This window comes from Amborella trichopoda, chromosome 2 (assembly GCF_054954075.1).
Source record: "Amborella trichopoda isolate Santa Cruz 75 chromosome 2, AtrichopodaSantaCruz75HAP2 v2.0, whole genome shotgun sequence".
Taxonomy (NCBI): Eukaryota; Viridiplantae; Streptophyta; class Magnoliopsida; order Amborellales; family Amborellaceae; genus Amborella; species Amborella trichopoda.
The window spans coordinates 68930559-68950859 of NC_142337.1; the positions used below are offsets into that span (position 1 = coordinate 68930559).

Genomic DNA, 20301 nt, shown 5'->3' on the forward strand with positions numbered 1-20301 from the left:
TTCATCAACTATGGGGAAGGAGGCCTTCCCAGTGGGTAACTTTACTGGTAGTAGGTGCCTCAGGGGGTATTTGGGTGATCTGGAATCCCACTGACCAGCTTTTATTATCTTCACATATTGGAGAATTTTCTATAACCACTTTACTGTCCCGTATTTCGGATGGTCTAAAATGGAAATTCTCGGCCATTTACGACCCCTGCTCTTCTTCCATTCGACCACGTTTTTTGTCCGAGTTGGACCTGGTGGCTTTCCTCCCACACCCGGTCTGGTGTTTGGGTGGACACTTTAATATCACACCGTGGTCCCATGAATCCTCCAATATTTCTCAGGGCATGGCAGACTTTTTTTATTTCATTTTTAAAAATGATCTTATTGATATTCCTCAGTAGGGTAACCGCTTTACCAGTTCTAGCCATTATGCCCAACCTTCTCTTTCTAAACTGGACAGGTTTCTTTTAGCCAACAACTAGGACGAAACATTCCCGGGCTCACACACCATCGCCCTGCCAAAACCTATTTCGAACCATTGTCCCATCCTCCTCTCCACCTTACCTTTGAATAAAGGACCCAAACCTTTCAGATTTAAACTGGCTTGGCTTGAAGAGAAGTCCCTTTCTTCCTTGATCCCAAAATGGTGAAATTCCTTCGCTAGACAGGTGAATGGCATAGCTGGTTATAGACTTCAATTTAAGATCCAATTGCTAAAGGCCTCTCTCAAATCTTGGAGTCGATCTATCCCTGGCAACTACTCCCAAATTAAGTCTGACCTTCCTAAAGACTATACAAGAACTGGACTGCCTAGAAAAATCTCGTCCTTTGACTACCAGTGAAGCTGAACTCAAAACCCAAATTAAAACATGATTATCTCTCCACCCTCAAAAAAGAAGAGCTTTACTGCTTCCAAAGAACAAGAGTCCATTGGCTAAAAGTAGGGGACCAGTACACCCGCTTCTTTCACAGAATAGCTAACTGCCGAAGGAGGGATAACTCAATTTCGACTATTAAAGTCAATAACCAATACCTGGACCAGCCTAAAGAAATTGAGTCAGCTAGCTTTTTTCCAGAATCTTTATTTTGGCCCAAATGACCCGAGACTTGCCATGGTTTATTTAGGGTTCTTGACCTTAACAGAAGAATAGTTAATATGGCTAGAGCGTCATTTCCTAGAAGATGAAATCTTAAAAGGTCTCGATGATCTTGCTAAGGACAAAGCTCCAAGCCCTAGTGGGTTTCATGTGGTCCCCCTTTAAAATCCTTTGGGGCACTTTCCGACTAGATTTCTTAAACTTCTTTTCAAAATTCTTCCATCAGAGTATACTCAACAAATCCATTAATGCCACCTTCATTGCACTTGTACCTAAAGTAGAAGGGTCCGAGGAACTTAAGGACTTTCGTCCAATAAGTCTGCTCAACTCCTCGTACAAAATATTGTTCAAGGTTCTGGCCTCAAGATTGTAATAGGTCGTCCCTGCTGTCATCTCATCCTCGCAGTCAACCTTTATCAAAAATAGATAAATTCTTGATGGGGCTTTGATTGCTCATGAAAGTATCCATTCAAGGCACTTGTCCAAAACGCCTGGTCTAATCTTCAAGATTGACTGGGAGAAAGGCTATGACCATGTTAATTGGTCAGTTTTGGACGAGACTATGTTACGAAGGCGCTTCGAAGATCGGTGGAGAATGTGGATGAGAGGCAGCTACTCTCGTCCTTTCTTTTCGATCCTTATTAATGTAACCCGCCAAGGGCTACTTTCCTTCTTCGAAGGGCCTACGTCAAGGGGATCCCCTTTCCCCATTTCTCTTCGCTATTTCGGCAGAGGTCTTCAGCCGGTCTCTCGCCCGCCTTTATCAAGCTGGACTTCTTACGGGCCAATAGTGTCGCATCTGCAATAAGTAGATGGCACACTAGCCTTCCTTGATTCCTCCCCGCTTGAAGTGGAAAACCTGACGCTTTTTCTCAAATGCTTCCAATAGGCCACTGGTTTCAAGGTCAATATGGAGAAGTCCAAATGATGCGTGTAGCAATTCCCAACAACCAAATCAGAGAGCTTATACCCTCCTGGGAATGTAAAGTCGAAGACCTCCCAACAACCTATCTTGGTCTACCTCTCGGGCCGGGAAAACCGAAGAAGAGGCATTGGTCCCATGTCATCGACAAGGTAGACAGAAGGTTGGCCGGATGGAAAGGGAGATTCCTTTTCCAAGCAGGAAGAACCACCCTCATCAAGGCTACCCTTGCCAATGCACCTATGTATCTTATGTCTCTTTTTCAAATGCTCGCTTCAGTGGCCAACCGTCTTGATCATCTTATGAGGAACTTCCTCTGGTCAGGACAAGCAGACAAGACAAAGTTTCATATCATTTCCTGGGACAAAGTATGTTTACCCAAGAACCAGGGAGGACTGGGTATCAGACTTGGCCACCTAAACGGATACCCTTTGGGCGAAGGTTCTTCGAAATAAGTACAATATTCCAGACCACCCTTGGGTCCCAGAGAGAAACCTTGGTCCATTTCATCAGGAGCATGGAGATCCTTTCTCTTCCCTCTCGCTATGTTCAAGAAATTCATCAAGCTTCACCCAAGAGAAGGCACAAGAGAAAGCTTTTGGTCAGACCTTTGGATAGGTCAGGCAAATTTTGATGGGTGCTCCTTGGATAATCTAGGCCATGCAGGAATGGGAGGAGTCTTTCGAGATCACCAACACAATGTTCTTTTCACCTACTCAGAATACCTAGGTGTGCAAGATTCACCGCAAGCTGAATCTTTCGCGCTCCTCAAAGGCCTGAAAAGCTTCGACAGATCTTGGGGACAACATCTTATAGTGGAGAGAGATGCCCAAAACATCATCACTTGAGCATCCAGGAAAGCTTACCCTCCTTGGTACCTTAAGCCTTTGTATGACGAGATTGAACATATTTGCAAGGATGCGGCCGTCTCATGGATGCATACCTCAAGGACGTCAAACGCCTTCGCGGACCTCTTGGCGAAGGACGGAGCCAATGCCCATGAGGAAGACTAGGCTTGCTACACTTTGTTTGCATCGTGTGGCCACATACGGTTCAACATAACCTTTTGTACTCTTCTGTAAATTTATAGCAAACTTTATAAGGGGACTAAATTATAACCCCATTTTTGTACAATCTGTAAAGGGGCTAACCTATAACCCCATTTTGTATAGGGCCTGATTCTTTTTTGCAGAGTCCCGTCTATTAGGGTACTCTCGTACTAACTCAGAATTGTAATTTTTCCTTTATAGTAATACATTTGTCAACATTTCAAAAAAAAAGTCACAACATTCGAATTATTTTATTTTGGATTTTGTGCCTAAATAATGACATATCCTCAGCCACTTGATTTCAAATATAATGGTCAATGATGATTGTGACCTTCGTGTATCAAAAGTAAATGGTCTCATTGTATATATTTCCTTCCAAAATCCTCATAAGTTTAGATAGCAAAGAGATTAATTTGTTTGGATCCCTAAAATAGTAGAAGCGACCCCTAAAATTGTAATCCCATCAAGGAACTAAATCCTACAAATGAACATATATGACTCCTAGTTGAGGATTATCAGATCACAGCTAAACCCTAGAATATAGATTCTCCTGTTTGGTGGAATTTCCACACACAGCAATGAAGGTTTAAAGGAACCTCATAGTAGACATGCAATCCTTCAGTGATGCAACTCTTCTCAGTGTTGCTTCGTCAAAATATTTCTATATGACAGTGTTTCAAAAAGCGAACCGCTCATCGCCTGGGCAGCCGCCTAGGCACATCGCCCAGGCCTAGGCGCCCAAAAAAGCGGCATACCCTAGGCGCCTGCCTAGATGCCCAAGAAACTGCTTAAGCAGCCATTCAGGGACAACACCTCACCCAAAGGGATGGAAAAGCACTCAGTGGGGGTATATTTGTCATTTTTTTATACTAAGGGCCCAAAAATATGGGTTTTAGATTCATTTAAAACCTAAAATTCATTAGAGCCTATTTTAGAGAGAGAAAGCCCCCCAAAAACTAGTTTTTAGTGGTTTCTTTAGGACCGAAAGGTTTCTCAAAGTTATGAGAATCCCCAGTGCTTCAAAAAGCGCTAGGCGGGTGCACCCAGAACCTGGGCGGCCCAATTGAATCCAAATAAGGATTCTGCAGTTATTTGAGTATCAGACTATCAGTTATATTCAAATTATACTATATATTAGCATTTAGCACACATTCCATAAGCATAACCATAATCCATAAGTCGGTTCATACTCCATAATCCATATCCAATTAAAACTTAAAATATGCCAACCAACCAAATTATAAAACTATGAAAGTAATATTTGAAGACTCAAAAGAATCTTCAATAGTTCAAATGTTCAACACACAATACTACAATCAAAGTTCAAACTTTAAAGTAACAAAGTTTAATAATTATTCAACAATCAACATTCATTCATCATCAGAATATCTTGAGTCAGCTGCATTGGCATCATATTCATCGGAGTCGTCACCCTCCTCGACATATTGCGAATCGTCTTCCTCTGTCTCTTGTGAATCTGCCTGTTTTTCCTCCACCCTTGTTCCCTGTGCAGAAGCTCTAATGGACCTAGGAGAGTCAGCTGATGTCCCTGAAGCATCCATGACCATGTCCCATGTCAATCTTCATGCCCCTCGACCTCATCATCAACTAACCACACCATAGCATTGTCCATATTTTTTCGATCTGATGGGGTTTCTATTATCTCTCTTAGCAAATCTGTCCTTCAAGAATCGATTGTACTTGACATAGACAAGATCATTGAGCTTCTTTGATTCAAGCATGTTCCTTTTCTTTTTATGAACCTAAAAAAATAAAATGAAAGTGAACTAATTAAAATCTAATATCTATGATTCTATGGTTCATGTATTATTTATAAAATTATACAAATAACCCTTATGGCCTTACCCCTTCAAAAGTACTCCAATTGCGCTCACAACCAGATGAAGAGGTGATTAGGTTTAAGATCCAAATGGCCAACTTTTGTAAATTTGGAGAACTACGCCCATGTTGGCTCCACCAATGGGCTGCAAAGAAATAAAAAAATCATAAATAAATAACAGAAATACTTGATTACTTGAACAGTTGAACTTGATGAAGAAGAACTTAAGAATATTATTAATATAATAATATTTAATACCTTGATTAATTTTGGTCCTTTGCCTCATTGCCATTGAACTCCCAAAAGACTTTAATGAGCACTTGTAATTTATCAGCTGATCAGCGCATATAATATCATGCATTTCAAGATTAGGGACTAGCACCTCTACACACTTATTAAATCCATCCATAATTGTGTCATTTGTTTGTATATCCTTGTCAATATAAAACAAAGCTGGGTTCAAAAAATAACCAGCTGCATGCCATGGCCGATGTAGCTGCATATCCCACTTCTCATCAATAATCTCCCAAACAGGCTTGTAACGGGTTTCTTCATCATTGAAATTTTGGGCGATCTCTCTTTTGGATTTCTCCATAGTATCATATATATAGCCCATAGAAAGTTTGTCACTATCAACCATGCAAAGGACTTTGATAAGAAGAAAAAATACCTTAAGAGCGACCTTCACCTCTCTCCAAAAAGCCTTAGAAAGTATAATATCTCTCACTTTCTTCCCAACCTGAGCCTTAGACCACTTGCATGCTCTCTACTCATCCGAGGTAAACATTTGCCTCAACTGTACTCTCCTCGAATGTATGCTATCTAGGAGTACCAGGTCGCAAATCTCATGACCCCAGGCCTCACAATCTCTATCTTCTTTGTAAAGGTACGCATCATGCTGAGGGTGATACTGTGGCTATAAATGAAATTCGTAACATACTTGGCCTTTTTCACTGCACCTGATATCTCGGTTAACCACCAAGAGCCTCAAGCATGAGGTCTATACAATGTGCAGCACATGGTGTCCAAACGATTCTAGGATAAGCTATGCGCAACAAATTAGATGCAGCAACATTAGGAGTAGCATTGTCTGTGACAACCTGTACAACAAGATGCTCCCCAACCTCTTTGATTCCCTTCTCTATCACTTGAAATATGTAATGGGCATCATGGATATGATCAGAGGCATCAATAGACCTCAAAAAAACAGTCTCAACTGGACAATTCACAAGCAAATTCATTTAACTTCTTCTCTTCCTATCACTCCAAGCATCAGTCATAAGAGAAACCCCATACTGAACCCATGCATCTTTCTTAAGTTCTACAGCTTCCTTCGTGACACTCACTGCCTTTTTTAAAAAAGGCTCTGAAAGCTCATATGGGGTTGGGGGTTTCATCGCATAGCCAAATTGGCCAACTGCCTCTACTGCAGCATAAAAATTGCTCAAGCGAGCGGTATTGAAAGGAATGCCTGCCTCATAAACCATGTAGCCAAATAATATGCAGCTCTATCTCTCTCTTCCTTCTTGTTTCTATTTTCAATGGTGGTTTGCATTTTTGTTTTCTCTCCTGCAATCTCATAGTCAGGCCGAGGTAAGAAACTATCCATAGGGCCTCTCACCCGAGGCTTCTTAGTCCCAGAACCAGAAGCAATTACAACTCCCTTCCCCTTTCCCCGAATAATGCATCGCTCAACCTCTTGACATCCCTCCAATCCTTTCCTCATCACTATCATCATCATCAAAATTGACTCAAACCCCAGACCTAATATCTGCTATGCAGGCAAATCTCTCATCTTTTTTCATTTTCACCAAGTTCATAAAATTCTTTATTTCCTCTTTAACAGCATCAAGAGTCTTTTTACATGGGGCAACATCCCCCATGATACCGGCAAGATATTTCTTGAACCGATGTATGCCCCCTTTTGTATCCTTTTCACAAAAATTGCATCTTATGCAATTTTTATCTTTAGGATTTGGGTTATAACCATATTTCCAACCGAGATCACCACTCCCATTAGATCCCGAAGAAGACATCTAAAAAATAATACAAATTACTAAAGCAACAAAAAAAATCACCTACTTTGAGTTTGAATACTCAATCTTCAAACTTCCACCTCAAAGATGTTTCTAAATACTCAAAATCTTCTAAAACACCCCCTAATAACTTTGCAAAACATCAAAAAGTAAATATAATACCAATAGGTGATGTTTTGATCAATTTTGGTTAACTTTGAGTAACCCTTCGATCTTCTTCGATCTTCAATCTAGTTTTTTGGTGGTTTTCTCTCTCTAAATTTCGCTCAAACAAGGTTTAGGTTCCAAATGAACCTAAAACTCTAATTTTGGGCCCTTAAAAACAAAAAAAAATGACATAAAATGCCCTCACGAATTTTTTTTCCACCGTTGGGAGGGGCGCCCAGATTGGCCGCCTAGGCTTGGGCAATGCGCCCAGGCCTTTCGAACCTCCTAGGCGCTGGGCGGTCCGCTTTTTGAATCACTGAGAATCCCTCTTTTTTCCGATCCGGTTCCTCCACTACAGCGAACCCCAGTTAGATTCAGGTATGATGTGTCCTGAGAAGCATCTTTAAGGTGAAAGTTTGGAGATTGAGCAATCAAAGTAAATGATTTCTTTTATTGCTTATATAAGTTGTATTATTTTGAGATGTCTTCTTCGAGATCTAATAGAAGTTGTGATCCCAGTTGAAAATATGGCTACAACTCAGATCCTAATGATAAAAATTGTATAAGATGCAAGTTTTGTGAAAATGATACAAAAAGGGGTATAATAAACAGGTTCAAGAAACATCTTGCCAGTATTAGGGAGGATGTTGCCCCATGTAAGAATACTCTTGATGCTATTAAAGAGGAAATAACCAATTTTTTTAGTATGGTAAAAACGAAAAAAGATGAGAGATTTGCCTCCATAGCAGAGATCAGATCTGGGATTTGGGTAAATTATGATGATAATGATAATGATGAGGATGGGATTGGGGAGGAACGTCAAGAGGTAGAACAACCGATTATTTGGAGAAAGCAAAAGGGGGTTGTAATTGCTACTGGTTTTGAGAGTAAGAAGCCTTGGATAAGAGGCCCTATGGATAGTTTCTTGCCTCGACTTGACTCTGAGGTTGCAGGAGAGAAAATAAAGAAGCAAACCACTATTGAAAATACAATGAAGAAGGAAGAGAGAAATAGAGCTACTTATTATGTTGCTACATGTTTTATGAGGCGAGCATTCCTTTCAATACACCGCTCGCCTAAGTAGCTTTTATGTTGTTACATGTTTTATGAGCCTCTTTTGAAAAAAGCGGTGAGTGACACAAAAGAAGCTATAGAAGTTAACAATGATGCATGGGCTCAGTATGGGGTTTCTATTATGACTGATGCTTGGAGTAATAGGAAGAGAATAAGTCAAATGAATTGCTTGTGAATTGTCCTTTAGGGACTGCTTTTTTTAAGTCTATTGAAGCCTCTAATCATATCCACGATGCCCATTACATATTCCACGTTATAGATAAGGGAATCATGAAGGTTAAGGAGCATCTTGTTGTACAGGTTGTCACAGATAATGCTGCTTCTAATGATGTTGCAACTAATTTGTTGCAGTTAGCATATCCTAGAATCTTTTAAACACATGCAGCACATTGTACAGACCTCATGCTTGAGGCTCTTGGCGGTTTAACCGAAATATCAAGTGCAGTGAAGAAGGCAAAGTCAGTTACAAATTTTATTTATAGCCACCATCTCACCCTTAGCATGATGCGTAGACTTACAAAGCAAAAAGAGATTGTGAGGCTTGAGGTCATGAGAGTTGCAACCTAGTACTTATGCTTAGATAGTATACATTCGAGGAGAATACAGGTGAGGCAGATATTTACCTCGGATGACTGAAGAGCATGCAAGTGGTCCAAGGAAAGGATTGGGAACAAGGTGAGAGATATTATTCTTTCTAAGGCTTTTTAGTGAAGGGTGAAGGATGCTCTAAAGGTATTTTTTTCCTCTTGTCAAAATCCTGCGCATGGTTAATAGTGACAAGGCTTATATGGGCTACATATATGAGGTTATGGAGAAATGCAAAAGAGAGATAGCCCAAAATTTTGATGATGTTGAGAACCGCTACAAGCCTGTTTGGGAGATTATTGATAAGAAGTGGGATAGGCAACTACATCGATCATTATTTGAACCCAGCTTTTTTATGTTGACAATAATATACACAGAAATGATACAATTATGATTGGATTTAATAAGTGTGTTGATGTGCTAGTCCCTGATCATGATATTCAGAAAATTATATGCGTTGATGAGCTGATAAATTACAAGTGCTCATTAAAGTCTTTTGGAAGTCCAATGGCGATGAGCAAAGGACCAAAATTGATCCACGTAGTAATAATATTATTAAGTTCATCAAGTTCAAGCAATCAAGTTTCATTTTTTATAATTTCATTATTTATTTATGATTTTATTCTATATCTTTGCAGCCAACATGGGTGTAGTTCTCCAAATTTACAAAAGTTGGCCATTCGGATTTTAAACCCAACGACTTCCTCATCCGGTTGTGAGCGCAATTAGAGTACTTTTGAAGAGGTAAGGACGTAAGGGTAATTTGTATAATTGTATTAATAATACATGAGCCATAAATTTCAATTAATTTCATTTGATTTTGTCAGATTTCAGATTCATACAAAGAAAAGGAATAGGCTTAAATCAAAGAGGCTCTATGACCTAGTCTATTTCAAGTATAATCGATTCTTGAAGGACAGATTTGCTAAGAGAGATAAAAGAGATCCCACCAGATCTAAAAACATGGACAATGCTATGGAGTGGTTAGTTAATGATGATGAGGTCAAAGGGCATAGAGGATTGACATGGTACATGGTCATGGATGCTTTAAGGACAGAGGACGATGGTGGAGGAAGAGGAGGCAGATTCAGAATAGACGGAGGAGGACGACCAATATGTCGAGGAGGGTACCGACTCCGATTAATATGATGCAAATGCAACTGACCCTACTTTTTCTGATGATGAATGTTGAATAATGATTAAACTTTGAACATTGATTGAACTATTGAAAATTCTTTTGAGTCTTCAAGTATTACTTTCATTTATGTTTTCTTCCTCTTGGTTGGGTATTGTGGATAGTTGATTTATAGTTCCACTGGTTTGATATTTGGTAACTTTGGTTTGGTAATTTGGTTGGCAAATTTTTAAAGTTTTAATTGGATATGATCCGACTTATGGTTATGAGTGTGTGCTAATGTGTAGTATACTTTGAATTATGATATGCACTAAATACCTAATTCTTATATTTTATAGAATATATAACTATAGAATCCTTTTTGGATTCAACTGGGCCGCCCAGGTTCTGGGCACCCACCTGGGCGGCCTAGACCCACCTAGCGCTTTTTGAAACACTGCTTTATGAATCAAAGTGCACTAGACTGTCCCTGTAGCATACTTGTTTATGTCAAAATATGGTTTCTAAGGATACACAGTATTGCATTAGGGATATTGCTGGACAAAGAAAAAGATATCATTGTTATATACTCCATGATAAAGATCTTAATTGCCCCAACGAGGTAGGCAGAAAATACATATAAACACAATGCCACCGTTGGCTTACTACTCCAAAGAACAGTTGCTCTAGACAAAGTACTTCAATCACTCATACACATGGATATTGCAGCCATCGAAGTATGTCGTTTATTCTCTGAGACAACCTCTGCCAATTTCATAAAATCTAATCCCTTTTAAAACATAGTTTGCGAAAGAATGTAATACATATAGAAGAAACCACCGATGCTCTCTGATGAAAACCATATAGCTAGATTCCAACAACTTTAAAAAGCAGCAACAATTCAAAAGAGGTAAAAAACCATAAAATGAGAACATGAAAATTTACTTTTTGACATGGAAAAAAATCTTGTGTTCATAAACATCTAGAGTAAGCCCTCAAAAAATTGGATAGTTCCAGTGCAATATTAGGATGATATTTATTTTTGGGCACATAGAAAGTGAGAGTTAATTTTTATTTTTATTTTCATGGAGGTAGTTTGTCAGATTTTAGAGATCCATCCCCAAAATTTGAGATAAGAAAGATATCTCTAAAATAAGTTTTACCCGAGGAAGTAAATGGACAGATACTCAAGAGTAGGAAACCATTTGACAAAATTTTAACTATGGTGTTGTTGTTGTTATTAACATCGAACTTCCCCATACTTAAAATTTTTTCCATATGGAGCTATTCGATATTGGCAATAGTGAACCACTCAAAAATACATCTTTTTCATCGTTCTTTTTTGTGCAAATACGGTTCGAAATTGGGATATAAAAAAATAATTATTTTAAAAAGAACAAGCTTCCATAATTTAGAAAATTTGAAACCATAGAAAAGAGATGTTCCTTATACTCTTTTTGTTGTTTCCAGAAATCGTATTGAAACATAGGACCATAAATAAAATATCAATAACTAACAGAGAGAAAGCACATCAAAATCAACATAAAACCTTGACAGATGAAATAAGAATATTACAATAACAGAGATGCAACAAACAATAAAACAATGTAACAATGAGAATATACAAACGAAATTCAAAACAAAGAACTAAACAACAAGCTCTTAGAAACCAAAGCCTAACAACAATAAACCAAATAATTCACCAAAGAACATTCAAATTAACATCGAATGATAAACAAAGAACATAGAAATCACAATGCGACTAGCCTGCTACTATACTTAAAAGGAAATAAGAAAACAGAAAACAGAAAACAGAAAAATAAAACAACAAAAAAACTCATACCCCATTTTTCTACATAGAAATTTGTGCTCCTATACTCAATAAAATAAGCCAAAAATAAAAAAGCAACAAATTGTCATGGAGTAATCATAGGAAAAAAAATATTTACATTGGTCATTAAAAAATCAGCACCAGTTAACAATTCTCTTAAAAAAAAAAAAAATCAACACCATCTGGAGGGAAAAACCAGGAAAATTACAAGACTAAAACTCATACCCTTGTTGAAGAAGATGAGGTATTTTGTACGACGGTTCGTATGAGGGAAACCCTACCTTGTTTGGTGACGAATATTTACACTATGATGAAAAAAAACCAGTAAAGAACTAAAAGAAAACCAGCCAAAAAAAAAGCCTTACCTTGTTGAAGAAGATGAAAGTTTGCAAATGGATCCTCGCTTGAAGACTATGAGGTAGCTTCTATGAGGCTTGCAAATGGATTGTCGCTTGAGGGTCTGTGAGAGAAGTTGCAGAGGGTTGAGAGCATAGTTAGCAAATCGGCGTATTTATGAAAAACGTTTAAAATTGTGCCTTTTGAAAAGTCCGTTAAAACTGCGTATTTTTCATAAAAACATTTAAAAGCGACTTTAAGGAAAAATGACTTATTCGAAAGATATTGCATTTTGAAAGATATTTTTTTTCCTGTTTTTTGTATTGCTTCATACTTTCTAAAAAACGTATTATTTCCAAAAAAAACCTAAAATAGAAATTTGTATCCCCAATGGATTTATTGATTGTTAGGGTTTATTATCTTAGGGTTTATGCTGAAATAGTGTTCTTCAAAGCCACAGTTGCATATTGAAGGTATGATTTTTTTTTTTCAAACTTAAAAATATAGATGCAGATTCCAGTTGTTATTATGAAAAAGGGGAATGATTTCATGCAACGGTTGAATAGTAGTATAATGCAACCATATTCAAAAACCATGTTAGAGACATTTGTTTAACACGAATTTTTAAATGTACACTCTTTTCACTCTGAAGAACAATCACAAAAAAGAAAATTTTGAAAAAATGCTCTAGAAAGTTTTCATTCTAGCCCAATCAATATAAGCCATCCATTTTATTGAGATGGTTAGATATAGGCCTCAAAAGGATTTTTTTTATTCCTAAAATTTTTGTATAGCTTTATCATCACTATATTAATAATGCTAAAATAGAAAAAAGTGATTTTGAATTTGTTAAGACGTAGATCTTGAAATTCACCAAATGGATGATTGAGATTCATTGTTGGATGGGTACTAATTTTGACCATATATAGGGTGCAAATTGAAAAAAAATTTCGTAGTATTGATTATGATGATGAAGAGATGTGTGTGCAAAATTTGAGGTCATACAAATGCCAAAAATATGGTTTTCTTGAGTTGTGGTTGCATTATACTATTATACAACCATTGCATTAGATCATTTCCCTATGGAAAATCGTTATGTAAAGGCAATACTGTTTATGACAATTATTTTGTAAAGGAAATAATTGTGTAATGAAAATCATATAGATGCAGATTTTTGTGATTACTTATGAAAATACTGTTTATGGCAAAAATTAGGGTTCAAAACATACTCTTTTACTGATGAATAAGAAGCAGAGAGTGTGACTACCTCGCCTACGATCAGAGAAATGCCCTACAGGACCAAGTAATCAATATTTTGTTTTGATTATGCGAATGAATGATGAGAAGCAGAGAGTGTAACTACCTCGCCTAAGATGTGAGAAATGCCCTACAGGACCAACCGACTAAGTAATCAATATTTTCTTTTTGATTATGTGAAAGCAAAGATGAACAGCATACTGTAAACTGAAAACTTACAGAAGCAAGCAATTTAGTTCCCCAAACCTAATCCTTCACCTCTGCTTCTCTGCTGTTTCCCCAAGTAAAGGAAAATTTTGCCCGAGCGGTGCTTCAAACATAGTTAGGTTTTCTCTCTCTAGAAACAGAGTAGCCAAATCGTGCCTCTCTAAAAATCAGCATTCCCAAGAAAAAACCAGCATCCCCAAATCTTGCCCGAGCCCTGTTTCAAGCATCTTCAAATTATATCATACCATAACGATAGTTAATAGAGGGATATCATACCATATCAATCCCCAAACCTAATCCTTCACTACACGCTGCCACTAACTCTTCAATTATACCAACCCTTTTATTAGGGTTTTGGGGTCTGTTTTTTTTTACTTTGGGCAGAGATTTTTCAGGGTTACAAGCTAGGTTCAGCACAAGTTTGAAAGTAACCAAATGGCTACGAGCTTTGAAAAAGATTTTTTCTGCAAATTAAAGAACCGAAATGGCTACGAGAACAGATAACAGAGAACAGAGAACCCAAATGACCCTCTTCCTTTTCTCTCTCTAGAACCCAAATGGCTACGAGCCCAAACCTGTTTTCGATTAAAGAAGTGGATACAGCGTAGGACACGGTTTCTATGCGGTCAGCCCGCATATCGTAGGAATACGGGCTTGACAATAAATATATTTTTAAAGAGGAAAAAGTTTGCGTCGCAACCTACATATGAAACTAAAAAATCTTGCGGTAAATGTTGTTTTAATGTTAAAAAGTCCTCTAATTAATCATCTCGACATGAGATGCTGAGAAATATATGAATATAAAAGAATATATATTTTACTTTTCAAAAATAGTTTATCTTACAACACCTTATATAGACAGTCCAATTTTAAGATTTTCATATATTTATACATATGCTTGTTTTTAACTATTTTTTAGTATAAAATTTTATAATTAAATACAAAAATAGATTTTAAGATAATCCTAAGAATTTTTTACACCAAAATTACATATTATGACAAAATTTGTAGATGCGCTTTAATTGGATTGTTTAAGATTGCAACCTTATAGAAACCACACTACTTGATTTTAACCATTTTATAATTTAATTTTTTTAATTAGATATGAAAGTAGATTTTAAGATAGTCCTATGAACTTTTTACAACAAACTTACAAGTTATGATAAAATTTGGAGGTGCGTTTTAATTGAATTGTTTAATATTGCAACCTTATAGAAACCACACTCATAATCCTTTGATCATGAATATGAAAAAGAAAATAAAAACTAAAAACAATAATTATATTAAAAAAATATTCTTGGACTATTAGTTACAATTGTTTTTAGACGGACCATCTATTTGCATCCATCTTTAAGACTAATGCTTTATACTTTAGACTGCATATTGTAGAAATGCGATCATAAAACAATTTTCTTATAAAACCACAGAAATGCGATCATAAAACAATTTTCTTATAAAACCACAGTTATAGAGTGACCATACCATAATTAAAGCATTTTAATGTGTATTTTCTTTGGCATGGACAAAGTAGGGGTGATGTTTCTTAAATTATTTAATGATAAAATTTACACTGTTTTTAGAGCATATACAAATCAAGTATGCTAGATCATGTACAAGCATGTATATTTATATGCTAGAGCGAAACCGTCATCGATTAATTCTTTATGCTCAGGTATCTTGGGTTCTCCAACTATCTAGCTTAGATCGATAAGCACAGTCCGGTATACGCAAACATCATTTGCTTAATATTGTCATCAAGGGACCACACTTTCACTGAGTTTATGTTTCACTTTAATGAAAGTATTTCAATACACACTTATAAGGCCTTTAAATACCACATAAACCCAATACTTAGATCGATTTTATTTTTTAGTGAAAAGTTTATGATTTTGTATGTCCCACGGAAAAATCATCATTTTTTATCTTGTATTGTGTTTCGCATGTTTCATATTTGCAACATTTGGTGCAATGGGGCACAAATTGGAGCTTATTACCCTGATGGAGCTGAACAACGAGAAAGAGAGAGAGTTGAGGATTTAACAAGTAGTTGAGGTTTGGATTCTGGTTTTTTTTGTGTTTTTGTTTTTTTTTCTTAACAGACTCTTGAGAGCCTCTGCAACCATTATGTGTGATCTAATGGCAGTTCCAAGTACGTCGATCCCATGTAAGTGCACATACATTTGCTGCCGTTGTTTTTATATGGTCATATGCGTTAATCTCTGCTTCTAGTGCGGATCAAGTAGTACATGTTGGAGTCTCTCTCTCTCTGTCTTAATGGGTATTGTTTTATGTGGTCATGACTAAGTAGTGGTTGTTTGGCCCCTACTGGGTAATACCCAACAGTTTGAGTATTATTATCTAGAGAACATTATAGCTTATTGGATATTGCTTAAGAAGTGAAGTAATAGGAATACAGCTTTGAGCGCATAACCTTTGCTCCATCTGGAGCACGCTAGACTTTACTCCCTTCAGGATCCATTTTTAAAAGGAAAAATGGGGTTTTTGAGTTCTTAAACATCTAAATTATTCGTTCCGAAATTTTGGATGGTTCCGATGCAATCTTTGAATGCCATTTAGGCACATGAAGCGGGAGAGTCAATTCCTTATTTTTGTTTTTTTGATGTTGGTTGCCATATCACACCCCAAATATTGGATCTAAAAAATAGACTATTTTTTTTTTTTTTCTTGATGATGAATCGATGTCTTCTGTTTTGGATTATATTTTCTTAGTTTTATTGTATATGGACGGTAGAGTGGATGGAGTTTGAATTATGGTATGGACAATAGAGTATGGTCTAATATTTTAATGTCTAATGGTTTGATGTTAGAATTTTGAATTTCAATTTTTGAATTCAAAATGTATGGAATATGGACGAATGGAATAATATGGATTTTGATTTTTTAAAAAAAAATTAAAGTATCTAAAACATGAGGTTTAGATACTTGAAAGGACCTCCCTTTTTTTTTTGTTATTCACACTATAATAGTAGTCCTATATGGCCCTCTCTAACTAAAATGGTTTTTATTGTGGTATATAAGTGCACAGGGTCAATGAAAATATTTGTTGTGTTTTAAGAGCTATTTGGGTACCTGGACATCTATTACATGGCAGTAGATTACGAGTAAATATAACATTTCCACAGTTTGGGTACACTTAATAGTAAGAAAATGGGAATCTAATTTGATTTGAACAGGTGTTAGGGACAATTTTCTACTGCAATCATAATAAAAAAAAAATTCGGACAATTTTCTCCTCCAATCATAAAAAAAAATTTCTACATCCCTCTATTCCCAATTTGGGTTTTAGCACTCTGATGCTCATATAAAAACAAAATTTTTTAATAATTGGTAAGTGAAAGTAGGGAGAATACAAATTGATTTAAATAGTGGTAGAATTTGATGAGGGACAATTTTCTACTGCAATCATAATAAAAAACATTATTCATCCCTCTATCCCCAATTTGGGTTGTAGCCCTCATTTGAAGCCATCAATTGTAGTATAAAAACAATAATAATAATAATAATAATAATTGATAATCAATGAGAAATTACACAATGCAATCCTAATAAAAAAATTCACACAACATAATCCTAATAAGAGATTAGTAAAAACTCAATTGAAATAAGATACGTCTTTAGTCTCTTTCAATGCTTCACAATTTTCTACTGCATTGAGGTTTCGAGCTGAACTTTGGAAGGTCATATCTCTCTCATCCTAAGTCAGATTGAGCCCAAATTTAGGGAGCATATTCGTCTCGTCAGCCCAAGCGTTTCAAAATATTGCACGACCCATGTTGTGGCCCGAGTCAAGATAAAAACTAGAGAGAAGATTGCGATCGGAAGCATGGTTGCAGAATTTTACAGCAAGAGGTCTCATCGATCGAACGGCCACATCACAACGCTCGCATATCGGATCAGCCTCAAACCAAATCTGTTATGACCACAGAATAAGAGGCTTCATCCAAGCTGAACATCACACGTGATAGACGATTGGATTCACCGTAAAATGGTGACAAAGTCACTGAAAATTTCGACCACTGAAAACCAAATTTTGGTAAAAGTACCTAATTTAGAAAACAATCGTTCGGGCACCAAATTGAGATATGTTCGTTGCCAAATATTCACAATGACAAGCTCGTCAATAAGCAGGGAAGAAATCAAAGAAAAACAATAGGAAACATACATGATCTTGAATCAAAGATCATGACCTAAAAACCCGATCCATGGCGCGAAATGGGTATCAAAACGATCGTCTTCTCTAACCGATCAAGAAAGCAATAATCGTTTGGCCTGACGGAGACCGGAAAGACCTCAAATGGGCTACAGAAGATCGCAAGAGTTGCACGGCCATGACAGGGACTTAATTAGAATTTCAAGAATAGTGGGTGAGGGGCAAAATCATCATTTTGCCTCAATTTTCTTATTTTTATTTAATTCAATTAAATACCATTTTTCAGCAATTCGATTAAAAATTGAGCATCCACCCATGTTTGGATTGAAAATCTATATAAGCACGTGATGCACTTATGTAATGAACCCCTTGATCAATTGAAAATTTTGACTTTTTGCTTCAAGTTATGGTCACGATTTTTCTTATTTGGAGAGAAAGAGAGTGGAGACAGAAGATTTTTGGGCGGGTACGCTTGGGCCATCAAGGTAACTTTCTCTCTCCTCCCCTCTTTCTCTCTCTTCTTTCTCTTCTCTCTCTTTCTCTCTCCCTTTCACAGACGGGAGCTAGCCCGTCGTCTGTGTATGTGTTTCTCTTTCTTCTTTCTCATCTCTCTCCTTTCTCTCTCTTGTTCTTTCCTTTTTCTCCCTTCTTCTTTCCTTTTGTCTTCTTCTTTCCTTTCTCTATCTTCTTCTTTCATTTCTCTCCCTCTTTTCTTTTCTCTTTCCTTCTTTCTTCTTCTCTGTGTGGGCCCTACCCTCTTGGTAGGCCTCGATCTCTTCTTTCTTTCTTCTTCTCTATCTTTCTCTCTCCTCTCAAGGACAACAACGTGGGCTCTACCCTCTTGGCGGGCCTCGTTGTCGTCTATGCTTTCTTTCTTCGTCTCTATCTTTCTCTCTCCTCTCAGAGACAACAATGGCCTTACCCTCTTGGCGGGCCTCGCTGCTGCCTTTGCTTTCTTTCTTCTTCTCTATCTTTCTCTCCTCTCAGGGACATCAACGTGGGGCCTACCCTCTTGGTGGGCCTCGCTACCGTCTCTGCAGTCTTTCTTCTTCTCTCTTTTTTACAGACGGCAGCTAGTCCGCCGTCTATGTCTCTTCTCTCTTCCTTCTCTCTTCTTCTCTCACTTTCACCGATGCCAGCTACCCGACTGTCTGCGTTTTTCCTTCTCTCCTTTACTTTCTCTTTCATAGACAGCAGCTAGCCCGCCATCTGCATCTCTCTCTCTCTTTTATTATCTCTTTCACAGACGACAACGAGCTCGACGTCTGTGTCTTTCCTTCTCTCCTTTTCTCCTTCTTTCACAGACAACAGCTAGCTCATTGTCTGTGTCTTCCTTTCTCTCTTTTATTCTCTCTCTTTCACAGACAGCAGCTAGCCCGTCGTCTACGTCTTTCCTTCACTCTTCTCTCTCTTTCACAGGTGGTAGCTAGTCCACCGTCTGTATTTTCTCTCTTTCTCTCTCTTCTCTCTCTTTCATAAACGGCAGCTAGCCCACCGTCTGCATCTCTCTTCTCCTCTTTTTCTCCTTTTCTCTCCCTTTCACAGAAGGCAGCTAGCCTGCCGTCTGTGTCTTTCACTCTCTTCTTTCTTCCTCTTCTTTCTCTCTTGTTTCTCTTTAAAAAATCTCTCATCTTTCTTCTAAAATCTCTTTCCCTCTTATTCTTTCTTCTTTCTCTCTTAAAAAAGAAAATCTCCTCTCTCAGCTTTCTCTCTGAAAACCTCTTTAATCTCACATCTAAAATCTCTAATCTCTCTAATATCTCAAATCTCGTTTTTCTCAAAAATCTCTCTGTTCTCGCTAAAAAATTATCTTTTCTATCTAAAAGCTCTTTTCTCTCTTTTTTTTTTCTTTTCTTTTCCAAAATATTTTATCTCTGAAGAGCTAGGAGAAAACCAAACTAGCATTTGTCTCTTTCTTGTTCTCTTTCTTCTTTTCTCTCTTTTTCTCTGTTTCTTTTCTTTCTTCTCTCTTTGAAGAGTTAGGTGAAAGCCAGACTAGCCTTCATTTCCCTTTTTCCTTTCTACAAAAATATTTTCTTTCTTTATCTCTGAAGAGCTAGGTGAAAGCTAAACTAGTATTTGTTTTTAGTTTCTTTTTTTACTCTCTTTCTTTGAAGAACCAGGTGAAAGCTAAACTGGTCTTCTTTTCTCCTTTCTCTCTATTCTCTTTTATCCTCTTCTTTCATATCGTTTCCTTCTTTTCATTCTTTCATCTCATCCCTTTTTCCTTCATTATAAAATAAATAATGATGTCATGAGTCCCCTACTAAGAAGACGCCAGGAGGCTATCCAATTGACATGGTCTCAATGACACCATTCTCCCATTTTCCCTTTTGAATGTCAACACTTATGTGCATTCACCCAAAGACAAGGTGGGGTCCTCTGACCCACTTGTCTATATCTCTAATGTGTGTGTGTGGTTACAAGAAGGAAGAAACAAGTCAAAGGAGGCAATTCAAACCGGTCTCAGATCAGTGGGCATTCCACCTGATCCAATAGGGGACCCACGTGAGCAGCCTGAATGTATCACGGACCCACGTGAGGTAAGTCCCTCCTCATGATCAAATTGCTCTCTCACCGGTTGGTATTTCTGCCCACGTCTCCTTTATGTGGTTCCCGAGAGAGCAATCTTCAGTCCCGAGTCCAC

The 20301-nt window shown here is 37.3% G+C and overlaps 1 protein-coding gene across 14 annotated transcripts in view; it reads right to left on the reverse strand.

Moving 5' to 3' along the window:
- LOC18430024 (chromatin modification-related protein EAF1 B) overlaps nt 1-14070 on the reverse strand; it is an 86265-nt gene extending 72195 nt beyond the window's left edge. For 8 of the 14 annotated variants that reach the window (XM_088859804.1, XM_020664836.2, XM_088859808.1 and 5 more), the window contains exons 1-2: nt 13496-14070; nt 12049-12143 (exon numbers count right to left, since the gene is read on the reverse strand). The gene's annotated coding sequence lies outside the window, so the exon portion shown is untranslated. Of the gene's footprint in view, nt 1-12048; nt 12144-13248; nt 13407-13495 lie in introns of all 14 variants that reach the window. The other 6 variants (XM_088859798.1, XM_088859806.1, XM_088859801.1 and 3 more) reach the window with 3 other exon arrangements.
- Nucleotides 14071-20301: the final 6231 nt, after the last annotated feature.